This window comes from Oncorhynchus clarkii, chromosome 18, assembly GCF_045791955.1.
Source record: "Oncorhynchus clarkii lewisi isolate Uvic-CL-2024 chromosome 18, UVic_Ocla_1.0, whole genome shotgun sequence".
Taxonomy (NCBI): domain Eukaryota; kingdom Metazoa; phylum Chordata; class Actinopteri; order Salmoniformes; family Salmonidae; genus Oncorhynchus; species Oncorhynchus clarkii.
Genome location: NC_092164.1, coordinates 48,913,226 through 48,931,386, shown reverse-complemented (window position 1 = coordinate 48,931,386; position 18,161 = coordinate 48,913,226).

Below are 18,161 nucleotides of genomic sequence, written 5' to 3'. Positions count from 1 at the left end.
CCGCTTCTCTTCATCCTACAGACGAACGTCGTTACAATACCATAGCTGTGTGTTGCTACTAAATATACCATAGCTATGTGCGGCTACTAAATATACCATAGCTGTGTGTAGCTACTAAATATACCATAGCTGTGTGTTGCTACTAAATATACCATAACTGTGTGTAGCTACTAAATATACCATAGCTGTGTGTTGCTACTAAATACACCCTAGCTGTGTGTTGTTACTAAATATACCATAGCTGTGTGTAGCTACTAAATATACCATAGCTGTGTGTTGGTACTAAATATACCATAGCTGTGTGTAGCTACTAAATACACCATAGCTGTGTGTTGCTACTAAATATACCATAGCTGTGTGTAGCTACTAAATATACCATAGCTGTGTGTAGCTACTAAATATACCATAGCTGTGTGTAGCTACTAAATATACCATAGCTGTGTGTTGGTACTAAATATACCATAGATGTGTGTAGCTACTAAATATACCATAGCTGTGTGTAGCTACTAAATATACCATAGCTGTGTGTTGCTACTAAATATACCATAGATGTGTGTAGCTACTAAATATACCATAGCTGTGTGTTGGTACTAAATATACCATAGCTGTGTGTAGCTACTAAATACACCATAGCTGTGTGTTGCTACTAAATATACCATAGCTGTGTGTAGCTACTAAATATACCATAGCCGTGTGTAGCTACTAAATATACCATAGCTGTGTGTTGGTACTAAATATACCATAGCTGTGTGTAGCTACTAAATATACCATAGCTGTGTGTTGCTACTAAATATACCATAGCTGTGTGTTTGTACTAAATATACCATAGCTGTGTGTAGCTACTAAATATACCATAGCTGTGTGTTGCTACTAAAGCTGTCTGTAGCTTTGTATAGTAAAGCCTCATAACTCTGGAGACTCTGAGAAGCCCAAGGGCTGCAGTCAGGGAAGTGAGATGGTCATTAAAGGCTAATTATCATTCCCATCTCCGCCACTGTCATGCACTCCCTGATCTTAAACACACTACGGCCATGCAAAGAGTTATGATCTGACGTATAGCACCAGCACCACCATATGGCCCCATACGTACAATGAAACCCATGCAACATACTGTAGGCTGCATGTGGATGGGATGTGTTAGGCCCTGCCTGGAGGCTTGAGTGATCAGCCTGGCCACCTCTGGTACGACCTGATTTAATGCATCAAGACCTCCATTGGGCAAATTGTGAGTCCCTATGGTAACAACGGGCTGGTTTTTAAAAAACTTATTTGGGATCGGTGTCCCTTCCATGGGACGGTTGAGCAAACCTAGGTTAATGAGATTAGCATGAGGTTGTAATTAACAAGAACATTTCCCAGGACATAGACATATCTGATACTGGCAGAAAGCTTAAATTCTTGTTAATCTAACTGCACTGTCCAATTTACAGTAGCTATTACAGCGAAAGAATACCTTACTATTGTTTGAGGAGAGTGCACAGTTTTGAACAAGAAAATAAAAAATAAAATAAAAATAAAATAAACATATTAGGCACATTTTGGCAGTCTTGGTACAAAATTTTGAACATAAATTAAATGGTTCTTTGGATCATTCTAAAATTTAGCAAATACACTGCTGCCATACACCGCTACACAGCTGGGCTGGAATAATACATTATGGCCCTTCTCTTGCATTTCAAAGATGATGGTACAAAACAAATACAAAAGAATGGTTGTTTTTTTCTTTGTAATTTATTTTACCAGATATATTGTGTTATATTCTCCTACATTCCTTTCAAATTTCCACAAACTTCAAAGTGTTTCCTTTCAAATGGTATCAAAAAGATGTATATCCTTGCTTCAGGTCCTGAGCTACAGGCAGTTAGATTTGGGTGTCATTTTAGGTGAAAATTGAAAAAAAAAGGGCGGATCCTTGTTAAGCTGAGCTGGAAAACATGTGCAGGTATAGGTATAGTTTATAGTTATAATATGTATAGGTATAGTTTATAGTTATCACAGGTATAGGTATAGTTTATAGTTATCACAGGTATAGGTATAGTTTATAGTTATAATAGGTATAGATATAGTTTATAGTTATCACAGGTATAGGTATAGTTTATAGTTATCATAGGTATAGGTATAGTTTATAGTTATCACAGGTATAGGTATAGTTCATTCATGCTGCATGTATCATAGGTATAGGTATAGTTTATAGTTATCACAGGTATAGGTATAGTTTATTCATGCTGCATGTATCATAGGTATAGGTATAGTTTATAGTTATCATAGGTATAGGTATAGTTTATAGTTATCACAGGTATAGGTATAGTTTATAGTTATCACAGGTATAGGTATAGTTTATTCATGCTGCATGTATCATAGGTATAGGTATAGTTTATAGTTATCATATGTAAAGGTATAGTTTATAGTTATCACAGGTATAGGTATAGTTCCTTCATGCTAAATGTATCACAGGTATAGGTATAGTTATTTCATGCTGCATGTATCATAGGTATAGGTATAGTTTATAGTTATCACAGGTATAGGTATAGTTTATAGTTATCACAGGAAAAGGTATAGTTTATAGCTATCACAGGTATAGGTATAGTTTATAGTTATAATAGGTATAGGTATAGTTTATGGTTATCACAGGTATAGGCATAGTTCATAAGTATCATAAGTACAGGTATAGTTTATTGGTATCGTAGGTACAGGTATAGTTTATAGTTATCACAGGTAGAGGTATAGTTCATAGTTATCACAGGTATAGGTATTTAAGTATCATAAGTACAGGTATAGTTTATAGGTATCATAGGCATAGGTATAGTTTATAGTTATCACAGGTAAAGGTATAGTTTATAGGTATCATATGTATAGGTATAGTTTATAGTTATCACAGGTAAAGGTATAGTTTATAGGTATCATATGTAAAGGTATAGTTTATAGGTATCATATGTAAAGGTATAGTTTATAGGTATCATATGTAAAGGTATAGTTTATAGGTATCACAGTTATAGGTACATATATATTTATTTAACTTAACCAGGTAGGCCAGTTGAGAACATGTTCTCATTTACAACTGCGACCTGGCCAAGATAAAGCGAAGCAGTGCAACACAAACAACAACACAGAGTTACACATGGAATAAACAAACGTACAGTGAAAAACACAGTAGAAAAAAATGTACATATCCACAGAAGCAAAGTACAACTCTTTGCTAGGTAAAGCCTGGCCTTATCTCAGCACACTGGTCACCATAGCAGCACCCACACGCAGCACGGGCTCCAGCAGGTATATCTCACTGGTCACCATAGCAGCACCCACACGCAGCACGTGCTCCAGCAGGTATATCTCACTGGTCACCATAGCAGCACCCACACGCAGCACACGCTCCAGCAGGTATATCTCACTGGTCACCATAGCAGCACCCACACATCTCACTGGTCACCATAGCAGCACCCACACGCAGCACGGGCTCCAGCAGGTATATCTCACTGGTCACCATAGCAGCACCCACACGCAGCAAGCGCTCCAGCAGGTATATCTCACTGGTCACCATAGCAGCACCCACACGCAGCACGCGCTCCAGCAGGTATATCTCACTGGTCACCATAGCAGCACCCACACGCAGCACGCGCTCCAGCAGGTATATCTCACTGGTCACCATAGCAGCACCCACACGCAGCACGCGCTCCAGCAGGTATATCTCACCGGTCACCATAGCAGCACCTACACGCAGCACGCGCTCCAGCAGGTATATCTCACTGGTCACCATAGCAGCACCCACACGCAGCACGCGCTCCAGCAGGTATATCTCACTGGTCACCATAGCAGCACCCACACGCAGCAAGCGCTCCAGCAGGTATATCTCACTGGTCACCATAGCAGCACCCACACGCAGCACGCGCTCCAGCAGGTATATCTCACTGGTCACCATAGCAGCACCCACACGCAGCACGCGCTCCAGCAGGTATATCTCACTGGTCACCATAGCAGCACCCACACGCAGCACACGCTCCAGCAGGTATATCTCACCGGTCACCATAGCAGCACCTACACGCAGCACGCGCTCCAGCAGGTATATCTCACTGGTCACCATAGCAGCACCCACACGCAGCACGCGCTCCAGCAGGTATATCTCACTGGTCACCATAGCAGCACCCACACGCAGCAAGCGCTCCAGCAGGTATATCTCACTGGTCACCATAGCAGCACCCACACGCAGCACGCGCTCCAGCAGGTATATCTCACCGGTCACCATAGCAGCACCTACACGCAGCACGCGCTCCAGCAGGTATATCTCACTGGTCACCATAGCAGCACCCACACGCAGCACGCGCTCCAGCAGGTATATCTCACTGGTCACCATAGCAGCACCCACACGCAGCACGCGCTCCAGCAGGTATATCTCACTGGTCACCATAGCAGCACCCACACGCAGCACGCGCTCCAGCAGGTATATCTCACCGGTCACCATAGCAGCACCCACACGCAGCACGCGCTCCAGCAGGTATATCTCACTGGTCACCATAGCAGCACCCACACGCAGCAAGCGCTCCAGCAGCTATATCTCACTGGTCACCATAGCAGCACCCACACGCAGCACGCGCTCCAGCAGGTATATCTCACTGGTCACCATAGCAGCACCCACACGCAGCACGCGCTCCAGCAGGTATATCTCACTGGTCACCATAGCAGCACCCACACGCAGCACGCGCTCCAGCAGGTATATCTCACTGGTCACCATAGCAGCACCCACACGCAGCAAGCGCTCCAGCAGGTATATCTCACTGGTCACCATAGCAGCACCCACACGCACGTGCTCCAGCAGGTATATCTTACGGGTCACCATAGCAGCACCCACACGCAGCACGTGCTCCAGCAGGTATATCTCACTGGTCATCATAGCAGCACCCACACGCAGCACGCGCTCCAGCAGGTATATCTCACGGATCACCATAGCAGCACCCACACGCAGCACGCGCTCCAGCAGGTATATCTCACTGGTCACCCCCAAAGCCAACACCTCATTTGGACACCTTTCCTTCCAGGTCTCTGCTGCCAATGACTGGAACGAACTGCACAAATCACTGAAGCTGGGGACTCATATCTCCCTCACTAACCTTAAGCACCAGCTGTCAGAGCAGCTCCCAGATCACTGCACCTGTACATAGCCCATCTGTAAATAGCCCATGCAACTACCTCATCCCCTTACAGTATGTATTTATTTATCTTGCTCCTTTGCACCCCAGTATCTCTACTTGCATATTCGTCTTCTGCGCATCAATCACTCCAGTGTTTAATTGCTATATTGTAATTACTTCGCCACCATGGCCTATTTACTTACCTCCCTTATCATACCTCATTTGCACACACTGTATCTAGACTTTTTCTACTGTATTATTGACTGTATGTTTGTTTATTCCATGTGTAACTCTGTGTTGCTGTATGTGTCGAACTGCTGTGCTTAATCTTGGCCAGGTCGCAGTTGTAAATGAGAACATGTTCTCAACTGGCCTACCTGGTTAAATAAAGGTGAAATAAAAAATGTAAAAATAAAAATACCTGTGATACCTATAAACTATACCTTTACATATGATACCTATAAACTATATCTTTACCTATGATACCTATAAACTATACCTTTACATATGATACCTATAAACTATACCTTTACATATGATACCTATAAACTATATCTTTACCTATGATACCTATAAACTATATCTTTACCTATGATACCTATAAACTATATCTTTACCTATGATACCTATAAACTATACCTTTACATATGATACCTATAAACTATACCTTTACATATGATACCTATAAACTATACCTTTACATATGATACCTATAAACTATACCTTTACATATGATACCTATAAACTATATCTTTACCTATGATACCTATAAACTATATCTTTACCTATGATACCTATAAACTATATCTTTACCTATGATACCTATAAACTATACCTTTACCTGTGATACCTATAAACTATACCTTTACATATGATACCTATAAACTATACCTTTACATATGATACCTATAAACTATACCTTTACATATGATACCTATAAACTATACCTTTACATATGATACCTATAAACTATATCTTTACCTATGATACCTATAAACTATACCTTTACATATGATACCTATAAACTATACCTTTACATATGATACCTATAAACTATACCTTTACATATGATACCTATAAACTATACCTTTACCTGTGATACCTATAAACTATACCTTTACATATGATACCTATAAACTATACCTTTACCTGTGATACCTATAAACTATACCTTTACATATGATACCTATAAACTATACCTTTACATATGATACCTATAAACCATATCTTTACCTATGATACCTATAAACTATACCTTTACCTATGATACCTATACCGATGATTCACTGGGATGATGTTGATTGTCTGTATAATGTTTATATAGCCATTTTAAGGGCCATAAGACACAAGAGAGATAGCAGCTCTATCTAGGCCAGAATTGTAACCTTCTCTACAGAATACAAATTGTATGTTTGGTAACCTGTGTGTTGGGCTGGCAGGATATAGTCTTCCAACTGCCCTTGTTGGCTCCCACACACAGGTGCGCGCACGCATGCACACACACATACACACACACACACACACACACACACACACACACACACACACACACACACACACACACACACACACACAGCAGACTGCAGGGAAGACCTCCAGCTCTGAACTCCGTCAAGCAGGCTACTCTGGGCTGGCTGCCTGGCCTGGCTGGCTGCTCACGCAGGCCAGATGCAGCAAGCCCAGATGGGGAGGCTAATCAAAAGAGCAGCAGGTAGAGAGAGATGGGGGGGGGGGGGGGGATTGGGACCTCCTGACGGACTTCACCTATCACACTGCTTAGGGAAAACTCTGGGACGCGCCGTCCTTGTGTCAGACCTACTGATTGACTGACTGACTGACTGACTGTCTCTCTCTCTCTCTCTCTCTCTCTCTCTCTCTCTCTCTCTCTCTCTCTCTCTCTCTCTCTCTCTCTCTCTCTCTCTTGCAAAGACTCAAACACACATTTCCTCTTTTCAATCTTAGGATACAAGAAGTTCTACACAAATCCATGACTGAATTGCTAATACTTAACTTTGTTGCCACTCTTTCAAGGTTAAACTGAACCACTGAAATTATTGAAACAATATAGCTGAAACAACATCCTTGTCAACAAAGCCTTGTAATTTCCTGAGGCACAGGCACAATTGCGTTTGGGTGTCAAATGTTCACAATCACCAAGAGAGACATACTCCTTTCTAAGGGTTCAAAGGAGGCGTCTTAGGTCGATGCTATTGAACTCTGGTTCCTGTCCCTGATGAGGTTAAACTAGAGAGAGGGATGTTAGCAAAAACACAATGTAGTATAGCACATATAGATTATCTGTAACTTGTAACCTTTTTAGATGATAAAAAATATGATCTCTAACCTAAAAAAGACTATTTTTAACGGAGTACAGTATCTGAACACGACAATATTCTGAACAAGACAATACTTGGAACACGACAATACTCTGGACACTAAAATACTCTGGACACGACAATGCTCTGAACACTAAAATACTCTGAACACGACAATACTCTGAACACTAAAATACTCTGAACACAACAATACTCTGAGCACTAAAATACTCTGAACACGACAATACTCTGAACACAACAATACTCTGAACACAACAATACTCTGAACACTAAAATACTATGAACACAACAATACTCTGAACACTAAAATACTCTGGACACGACAATACTCTGAACACTAAAATACTCTGAACACGACAATACTCTGAACACTAAAATACTCTGAACACTAGAATACTCTGAACACAACAATACTCTGAACACAACAATACTCTGAACACAACAATACTCTGAACACAACAATACTCTGAACACTAAAATACTCTGAACACAACAATACTCTGACCACTAAAATACTCTGAACACAACAATACTCTGAACACTAAAATACTCTGGACACGACAATACTCTGAACACTAAAATACTCTGAACACAACAATACTCTGAACACTAAAATACTCTGAACACAACAATACTCTGAACACAACAATACTCTGAACACTAAAATACTCTGAACACAACACTGCTCTGAACACAACAATACTCTGGACACTAAAATACTCTGAACACAACAATACTCTGAACACTAAAATACTCTGAACACAACAATACTCTGAACATTAAAATACTTTGAACAAGACAATACCCGGAACACAGCCAAATTCTACCCTGATGATATTGTAATGGCGATTAGTTTAACTCCATACATCAAATGAAAAATAAACTGTATGAGGTACAGCCATGGAATGGAGCACAATCCTATTTCTTCTCATTCTTAGCTGCTTCCATTACAGTTGAAATGTCCAGCTGCAGTCAGAGTCTTGACTGCTATAAAGACCTGCAATTGCCACATGCTGCCATGCAGTTTACTTAGAGCACAACCCACAACCCGACCTCTAGTCTCTCCCCCCCAACCTTTCGGTCATAGTATCGCACTCAGGAAGCCCGTGGAGTGTACTCTGCACCACACTTGTAGATGTTCTGTACTGACTGCCACTGTTAACCTCTAGGCTTTAATAACTGCTAGATGTAACTCTGTTAGCTAAGAGCTCTGCAAGCACTTCCAGTGTTAAATAATGAACTACATGTAGTTCAACCAGTAATTTAACTACATTTTTCAGGAACTTAGTGGTAGTTGAACTAAATTCAAGTCTAGGTAGTGTTTTCAGCAGTTAATAACTTTTTATCCATGTTGGTAGCTTTGGTGGCTTTCAGAGTAGCTTCCCCAGCCCTTCTAAATGAACAGACCTGCAAGTGCTCAGTGTTCTACAAATACAATGGTTTGATTCTTCAGAAATTATATAACAGCTAACGTATAGTAATGTTTCAAACATTACTCTGTACAGATACAGGTATGCCAGATTTCTATGCCAGGCAGGTATTACTAAAGGTAATGAATGTGGTAGACATCTTATTACTTTATTGTGTGTTTAGTGTGAGAGGGAGAGATGCTGGTTTTCATTCTTACTGTGCTAATAGCTCTCGGAGCCAACATGGCAGAGAGACACACTGCTCCTTCCCTATGGTGGCTCCCCAGCATTGCCGCACAGACTAGAATCCAGCTCTGAGTCTTCAGCTAATAGTCGGCTCCATTTCTACAGCGGGTGCTCTTTGTGCCTCACTTAAAGATTGACACGGCAGCTCAGGAGGGGGACGTGTAATTATAGAGCGAGGTCTGAACCCCCGAGCCTCACAGAGAGCCTGAGGAACCCCCTGCCAGTCATACATCGATTCTGCATTACCCCCCATGCCTCATCACCGCAGGCTTTACATTATCCCCCATGTCCCATCACTCCATGTCCCATCACCCCATGTCCCATCACCCCATGCCCCATCACCTCAGGCTGCTAACCCTAACCCTGCCAGTCATACTGGCTCTGTATTACCCTTTGTCAACACCCCATCCCACCCTCTCTGCAGACTTAGGCCCAGGCCCACATGAAGTGAACTCTGGAATCTAATCCCACATTTCTCTCTCTATCCCCCTCCCCCATGCCGTAATACAAGGCAGGATCAGCATTAGTAAGTCTCTAATAAACCTGACGAGGGTTTAATTCCTTTTGTTTAACCACCATACAACTGCATGTACATAGAATACGGAAGACTCATCCCTGCAGTTATCCCAAGTGTACTCATCCCTGCTGCGTTCCTGACATGACAGGACATTAGAGAGCCTCATGATAAAAGACTGGTTGTGAGTAGAGATAATAGATGCCAAGTGGAGAGGTCAGGTTGAATGTCTGGTATTGTGAGGTACATTGTTTTGTATTTTTTTAATTTTTTAATTTCACCTTTATTTAACCAGGTAGGCTAGTTGAGAACAAGTTTTAATTTACAACTGCGACCTGGCCAAGATAAAGCAAAGCAGTGTGACACAGACAACAACACAGAGTTACACATGGAGTAAACAATAAACAAGCCAATAACACAATAAACAAGTCAATGACACAGTAGGGAAAAAAAGAAAGTCTATACACAGTGTGTGCAAAAGGCATGAGGAGGTAGGCAATAAAAAAAAATTGCAATTCGTTCCAGTCACTGGCAGCAGAGACCTGGAAGGAAAGCCGACCAAATGAGGTGTTGGCTTTGGGGATGATCAGTGAGATATACCAGCTGGAACGTTGGTGTTGTTATCGTGACCAGTGAACTGAGATAAGGCAGAGCTTTACCTAGTATAGACTTATAGATGACCTGGAGCCAGTGGGTCCGGCGACAAATATGTAGCGAGGGCCAGCCGACTAGAGCATACAGGTCGCAGTGGTGGGTGGTATAAGGTCATTTGGTAACAAAACGGATGGCACTGTGATAGACTGCATCCAGTTTGCTGACTAGAGTATTGGAAGCTATTTTGTAGATGACATCGCCAAAGTCGAGGATCGGTAGGATGGTCAGTTTTAGTAGGGTAAGTTTGGCGGTGTGAGTGAAGGAGGCTTTGTTGCGAAATAGGAAGACGATTCTAGATTTGATTTTGGATTGGAGATGTTTAATATGAGTCTGGAAGGAGAGTTTACAGTCTAACCAGACACTTAGGTATTTATAGTTGTCCACATATTCTAGGTCGGAACCGTCCAGGGTGGTGATGGTAGTCGGGCGGGCAGGTGCGGGCAGCGAACGGTTGAAAAGCATGCATTGGGTTTTACTAGCGTATAAGAGCAGTTGGAGGCCACGGAAGGAGTGTTGTATGGCATTGAAGCTCGTTTGGAGGTTAGTTAGCACAGTGTCCAAGGAAGGGCCAGAAGTATACAGAATGGTGTCGTCTGCGTAGAGGTGGATCAGGGAATCGCCCGCGACATCATTGATATATTTAGAGAAAAGAGTTGGCCCGAGAATTGAACCCTGTGGTACCCCCATAGAGACTGCCAGAGGTCCGGACAACATGCCCTCCGATTTGCCACACGGAACTTTGTCTGCAAAGTAGTTGGTGAACCAGGCGAGGCAGTCATTAGATAAACCAAGGCTATTGAGTCTGCCGATAAGAATGTGGTGACTGACAGTGTCGAAAGCCTTGGCCAGGTCGAAGAAGTGCACAGTACTGTCTTTTATCGATGGCTTTTATGATGTAGATTAGTACCTTGAGCGTGGCTGAGGTGCACCCATGTCCGGCTCGGAAACCGGATTGCACAGTGCAGAAGGTATGGTGGGATTCGAAATGGTCAATGATCTGTTTATTAACTTGGCTTTCGAAGATTTTAGATAGGCAGGGCAGGATGGATATAGGTATGTAACAGTTTGGGTCTAGGGTGTCACCCCTTTGAAGAGGGGGATGAACGCAGCAGCTTTCCAATCTTTAGGGATCTCGGACGATACGAAAGAGAGGTTGGACAGGCTGGTAATAGGGGTTGCAACAATGCGGTGGATAGTTTTAGAAAGAGAGGGTCCAGATTGTCTAGCCCAGCTGATTTGTAAGGGTCTTGTACAGGTTTTGCAGATCTTTCAGAACATCTGCTATCTGGATTTGGGTGAAGGAGAAGCTGGGCGAGCTGCTGTGGGGGAGGAAGGCATGGCCAGCCGTTGAGAAATGCTTATTGAAATTTTCGATTATCATGGATTTATCGGTGGTGACCGTGTTACCTAGCCTCAATGCAGTGGGCAGCTGGGATGAGGTGCTCTTGTTCTCCATGGACTTTACAGTGTCCCAAAACGTTTTGGAGTTAGAGCTACAGCATGCAAATTTCTGCTTGGAAAAGCTAGCCTTTGCTTTCCTGACTAACTTTGTGTATTGGTTCCTGACTTCCCTGAACAGTTGCATATCGCGGGGACTATTCGATGCTATTGCAGTCCGCCACAGGATGTTTTTGTGCTGGTCAAGGGCAGTCAGGTCTGGAGTGAACCAAGGGCTATATCTGTTCTTAGTTCTACATTTTTTGAAAGGGGCATGCTTATCTAAGATGCTGAGGAAATTACTTTTATAGAATGACTAGGTATCCTCGACTGACGGGATGAGGTCAATATCCTTCCAGGATACCCGTGCCAGGTCGATTAGAAAGGCCTGCTCGCAGAAGTGTTTTAGGGAGCGTTTGACAGTGATGAGGGGTGGTCGTTTGACCCCGGACCCATAGCGGATACAGGCAATGAGGCAGTGATCGCTGAGATCCTGATTGAAAACAGTGGAGGTGTATTTGGAGGGCAAGTTGGTCAGGATAATGTCTATGAGGATGCCCATGTTTACAGATTTAGGGTTGTTCCTGGTGGGTTCCTTGATGATTTATGTGAGGTTGAGGGCATCTAGCTTAGATTGTAGGACTGCCGAGGTGTTAAGCACATCACAGTTTAGGTCACCTAACAGGACGAACTCTGAAGCTAGATGGGGGGCGATTAATTCACAAATGGTGTCCAGGGCACAGCTGGGAGTGGAGGGGGGTCGATAGCAGGCGGCAACAGTGAGATACTTATTTCTGGAGAGATTAATTTTTAAAATTAGAAGTTCAAACTGTTTGGGTATAGACCTGGAAAGTATGACAGAACTTTGCAGGCTATCTCTGCAGTAGATTGCAACTCCTCCCCCTTTGGTAGTTCTGTCTTGATGGAAAATGTTGTAGTTGGGAGCCAGGATTCAGACACGGCAAGGACATCAGGGTTGGTGGAGTGTGCTAAAGCAGTTAGTAAAACAAACTTACGGAGGAGGCTTCTGATGTTGACACGCATGAAACCAAGGCTTTTTCGACCACAGAAGTCAACAAATGAGGGTGCCTGGGGACACGCAGGGCCTGGGTTTACCGCCACATCACCCCGAAGGAAACAGAGGAGGAGTAGGATGAGGGTACGGCTAAAGGCTATCAAAACTGGTCACCTAGAGCGTTTGGGACAAAGAATAAAAGGAGCAGATTTCTGGGCGTGGTAGAATAGATTCAGGGCATAGTGTGCAGACAGGGATATGGTGGGGTGCGGGTACAGCGGAGGTAAGCCCAGGCACTGAGTGATGATAAGAGAGGTTGTATCTCTGGACATGCTGGTTATAATGGGTGAGGTCACCGCATGTGTGGGTGGTGGGACAAAGGAGGTATCAAAGGTATGATGAGTGGAACTAGGAGCTCCATTTTAAACTAAAACAATGATAACTAACCTAAACAACAGTATACAAGGCATATTGACATTTGAGAGAGACTTACAGCGAGGAATCAGAATCACAGGTGTTGATTGGGAGAGCTAGCTAAGACAACAATGGGTGAGGCAACAACAGCTAATCAGCTAAAACAACAGCAACAGATAAAATGGTGATGACTGGGCAGAGAGGGTCGGTTAACTACCCACAGAGCCTGAGTTTGCGGCTGGGGCCGACAGATAAACAAAGCATAAACAGAATGGAGTACCGTGATTAATGGACAGTCCAGCAGGCTTCAGCTATGTAGCCAAGTGATCATAGGGTCCAGGGGGCATCAATAGATGGAACAGGGAAGCTGCGGAGTAGTCGCTACTAGGCTAGCACGGGGACGACACAGCGTTTAAAGTTAGTAGCCCGGGGCTAGTAGAAGCGTCTGCTCCGTGGTAGAATAGATTCAGGGCATAGTGTGCAGACAGGGATATGGTGGGGTGCGGGTACAGCGGAGGTAAGCCCAGGCACTGAGTGATGATAAGAGAGGTTGTATCTCTGGACATGCTGGTTATAATGGGTGAGGTCACCGCATGTGTGGGTGGTGGGACAAAGGAGGTATCAAAGGTATGATGAGTGGAACTAGGAGCTCCATTTTAAACTAAAACAATGATAACTAACCTAAACAACAGTATACAAGGCATATTGACATTTGAGAGAGACTTACAGCGAGGAATCAGAATCACAGGTGTTGCTTGGGAGAGCTAGCTAAGACAACAATGGGTGAGGCAACAACAGCTAATCAGCTAAAACAACAGCAACAGATAAAATGGTGATGACTGGGCAGAGAGGGTCGGTTAACTACCCACAGAGCCTGAGTTTGCGGCTGGGGCCGACAGATAAACAAAGCATAAACAGAATGGAGTACCGTGATTAATGGACAGTCCAGCAGGCTTCAGCTATGGAGCCAAGTGATCATAGGGTCCAGGGGGCATCAATAGATGGAACAGGGAAGCTGCGGAGTAGTCGCTACTAGGCTAGCACGGGGACGACACAGCGTTTAAAGTTAGTAGCCCGGGGCTAGTAGAAGCGTCTGCTCCGACGTCCGACGGAGGCCGGTTGAAGGCACAGCGGATGGAGTCTTCGTCGGCAGACCTGTCGTGGTGGTGCAGCGGGGCGCCGTGTCGACAAAGGATCCAAGCCAGATGGCGAAAGAGGTATTGTAGTTGTAGCCTGGCTCACGGCTAACTGGTGCTAGCTTCGGGGCAGAGGCGTTAGCCACTATAGCCACTAGTTAGCAGAGATGATCCGGTGCCAAGGTCCAGAGCTTACGGCAAGAATCCCGTGGAGTAGTGGGTTCTAGCCGTGTTTGGGTGGAGTCCGGGTGAACAACTGAGTAGGCCGGGAGGTGGGCCTCAGGGATAGCTTTGGTACTAGGTAACTCGATGGGGGCAACCTAGCTGTGAAGATCGGGAGTAATGGTCCAGGAATCACGGCAGGAATCCAGCGTTGTAGTGGAGAGACAGTCCGATACTGGTAGGCTGGCGAGTATTATCCAGGCAAAAATCAAGGGCTGGTATATGTGCAGAAGGTAAAGGCCACTAGCAGTGGCTAACAATGACTAAATAGCTTGTAGCTAATTAGCTGGTTAGCTTCTGATGGCTAGGTGGTTCTTGCTATAAGGTGTAAAAATTCAAAGTAATAGCAGTTCCGTATCACATTGAGTGAAGCAGGTTACCGGAAGGTATAATTGAATTAAAACACACACACACACACACACACACACACACACACACACACACACACACACACACACACACACACACACACACACACACACACACACACACACACACACACACACACACACACACACACACACACACACACACACATATCTCTCCTCCTATGAGGAGCCTAGCTGCTTGACAGAGAGTCATTAATTATCCCAGTCAGAGAAAAGCGCTCTCTCCTCTCCACTGCCGTCACGTCGCACGGACCTGGGTCTCGACCCCGCCCTGTGCAACTGGGTACTGGACTTCCTGACTTGCTGCCCCAGGTGGTGAGGGTAGGCAACAACATTTCCACCCCGCTGATCCTCAACACTGGGGCCCCACAAGGGTGCGTTCTGAGCCCTCTCCTGTACTCCCTGTTCACCCACGACTGCGTGGCCACGCACGCCTCCAACTCAATCATCAAGTTTGCGGACGACACAACAGTGGTAGGCTTGATTACCAACAACGACGAGACGGCCTACAGGGAGGAGGTGAGGGCCCTCGGAGTGTGGTGTCAGGAAAATAACCTCACACTCAACGTCAACAAAACTAAGGAGATGATTGTGGACTTCAGGAAACAGCAGAGGGAACACCCCCCTATCCACATCGATGGAACAGTAGTGGAGAGGGTGTAAGTTTTAAGTTCCTCGGCGTACACATCACAGACAAACTGAATTGGTCCACCCACACAGACAGCATCGTGAAGAAGGCGCAGCAGCGCCTCTTCAACCTCAGGAGGCTGAAGAAATTCGGCTTGTCACCAAAAGCGCTCACAAACTTCTACAGATGCACAATCAAGAGCATCCTGTCGGGCTGTATCACCGCCTGGTACGGCAACTGCTCCGCCCACAACCGTAAGGCTCTCCAGAGGGTAGTGAGGTCTGCACAACGCATCACCGGGGGCAAACTACCTGCCCTCCAGGACACCTACACCACCCGATGTCACAGGAAGGCCATAAAGATCATCAAGGACAACAACCACCCGAGCCACTGCCTGTTCACCCCGCTATCATCCAGAAGGCGAGGTCAGTACAGGTGCATCAACGCTGGGACCGAAAGACTGAAAAACAGCTTCTATCTCAAGGCCATCAGAATGTTAAACAGCCACCACTAACATTGAGTGGCTGCTGCCAACACACTGACTCAACTCCAGCCACTTTAATAATGGGAATTGATGGGAAATGATGTAAAATATATCACTAGCCACTTTAAACAATGCTACCTAATATAATGTTTACATACCCTACATTATTCATCTCATATGTATATGTATATACTGTACTCTATATCATCTACTGCATCTTTATGTAATACATGTATCACTAGCCACTTTAACTATGCCACTTTGTTTACATACTCATCTCATATGTATATACTGCACTCAATACCATCTACTGTATCTTGCCTATGCCGCTCTGTACCATCACTCATTCATATATCTTTATGTACATATTCTTTATCCCCTTACACTTGTGTCTATAAGGTAGTAGTTTTGGAATTTTTAGCTAGATTACTTGTTGGTTATTACTGCATTGTCGGAACTAGAAGCACAAGCATTTCGCTACACTCGCATTAACATCTGCTAACCATGTGTATGTGACAAATAAAATTTGATTTGATTTTGATTTGACCAGTCACCTGCCCAGTGAAGGTTAGAAATCGTTCAGGAATCTTAACATTCAGGTGAGTAGAGTGTGGTCCACTCTTCAATGAGAGAATAGAGAATACTGTCCGGAGTCGGACTGGTGTCAGCCCCCATTGGGAACAGGCTGTGGAAACTAATGAGACAGATGAGGGAGGGAGGGATATATATGTTTGGTGGTGTGCTGCAACTTCATACACTTGAGTACTGTGGTCAATAGTAGGTTGAGATTATAAACTCAGCAAAAAAAGAAACGTCCTCTCACTGTCAACTGCGTTTATTTTCAGCAAACTTAACATGTCTAAATATTTTAATGAACTTAACAAGATTCAACAACTGAGACATAAACTGAACAAGTTCCACAGACATGTGACTAACAGAAATTGAATAATGTGTCCCTGAACAAAGGGGGGTCAAAATCAAAAGTATCTGGTGTGGCCACCAGCTGCATTAAGTACTGCAGTGCATCTCCTCCTCATGGACTGCACCAGATTTGCCAGTTCTTGCTGTGAGATGACACCCCACTCTACCCCACTCTTCCACCAAGGCACCGGCAAGTTCCCAGACATTTCTGGGGGGAATGGCCCTAGCCGTCACCCTCCTATCCAACAGGTCCCAGACGTGCTCGATGGGATTGAGATCCCAGCTCTTCGCTGGCCATGGCAGAACACTGGCATTTCTGTCTTACAAGAAATCACACACAGAACGAGCAGTATGGCAGGTGGCATTGTCATGCTGGAGGGTCATGTCAGGATGAGCCTGCAGGAAGGGTACCACATGAGGGAGGAGGATGTCTTCCCTGTAACGCACAGTGTTGAGATTGCCAGCAATGACAACAAGCTCAGTCTGATGATGCTGTGACACACCGCCCCAGACCATGACAGACCCTCCACCTCCACCTCCAAATCGATCCGGCTCCGGAGTACAGGCCTCGGTGTAACGCTTATTTCTTCGACGATAAACTGAATCCTACCATCAACCCTGGTGAGACAAAACCGTGACTCGTCAGTGAAGAGCACTTTTTGCCAGTCCTGTCTGGTCCAGCGACTGTGGGTTTGTGCCCATAGCTGACGTTGTTGCCGGTGATGTGTGGTGAGGACCTGCCTTACAACAGGCTTACAAGCCCTCAGTCCAGCCTCTCTCAGCCTATTGAGGACAGTCTGAGCACTGATGGAGGGATTGTGTGTTCCTGGTGTAACTCTGGCAGTTGTTGTTGCCATCCTGTACCTGTCCTGCAGATGTGATATTCAAATGTACCGATCCTGTGCAGGTGTTGTTACACGTGGTCTACCACTGCAAGGACGATCAGCTGTCCATCCTGTCTCCCTGTAGTCTTAGGCATCTCACAGTACGGACATTACAATTTATTGCCCTGGCCACATCTGCAGTCCTCATGCCTCCTTGCAGCATGCCTAAGGCATGTTCACGCAGATGAGCAGGGACCCTGGGCATATTTATTTTGGTGTTTTTCAGAGTCAGTAGAAAGGCCTCTTTAGTGTTCTAAGTTTTCCTAACTGTGACCTTAATTGCCTACCTTCTGTTAGCTGTTAGTGTCTTAATGACCATTCCACAGGTGCATGTTCATTAATTGTTTAC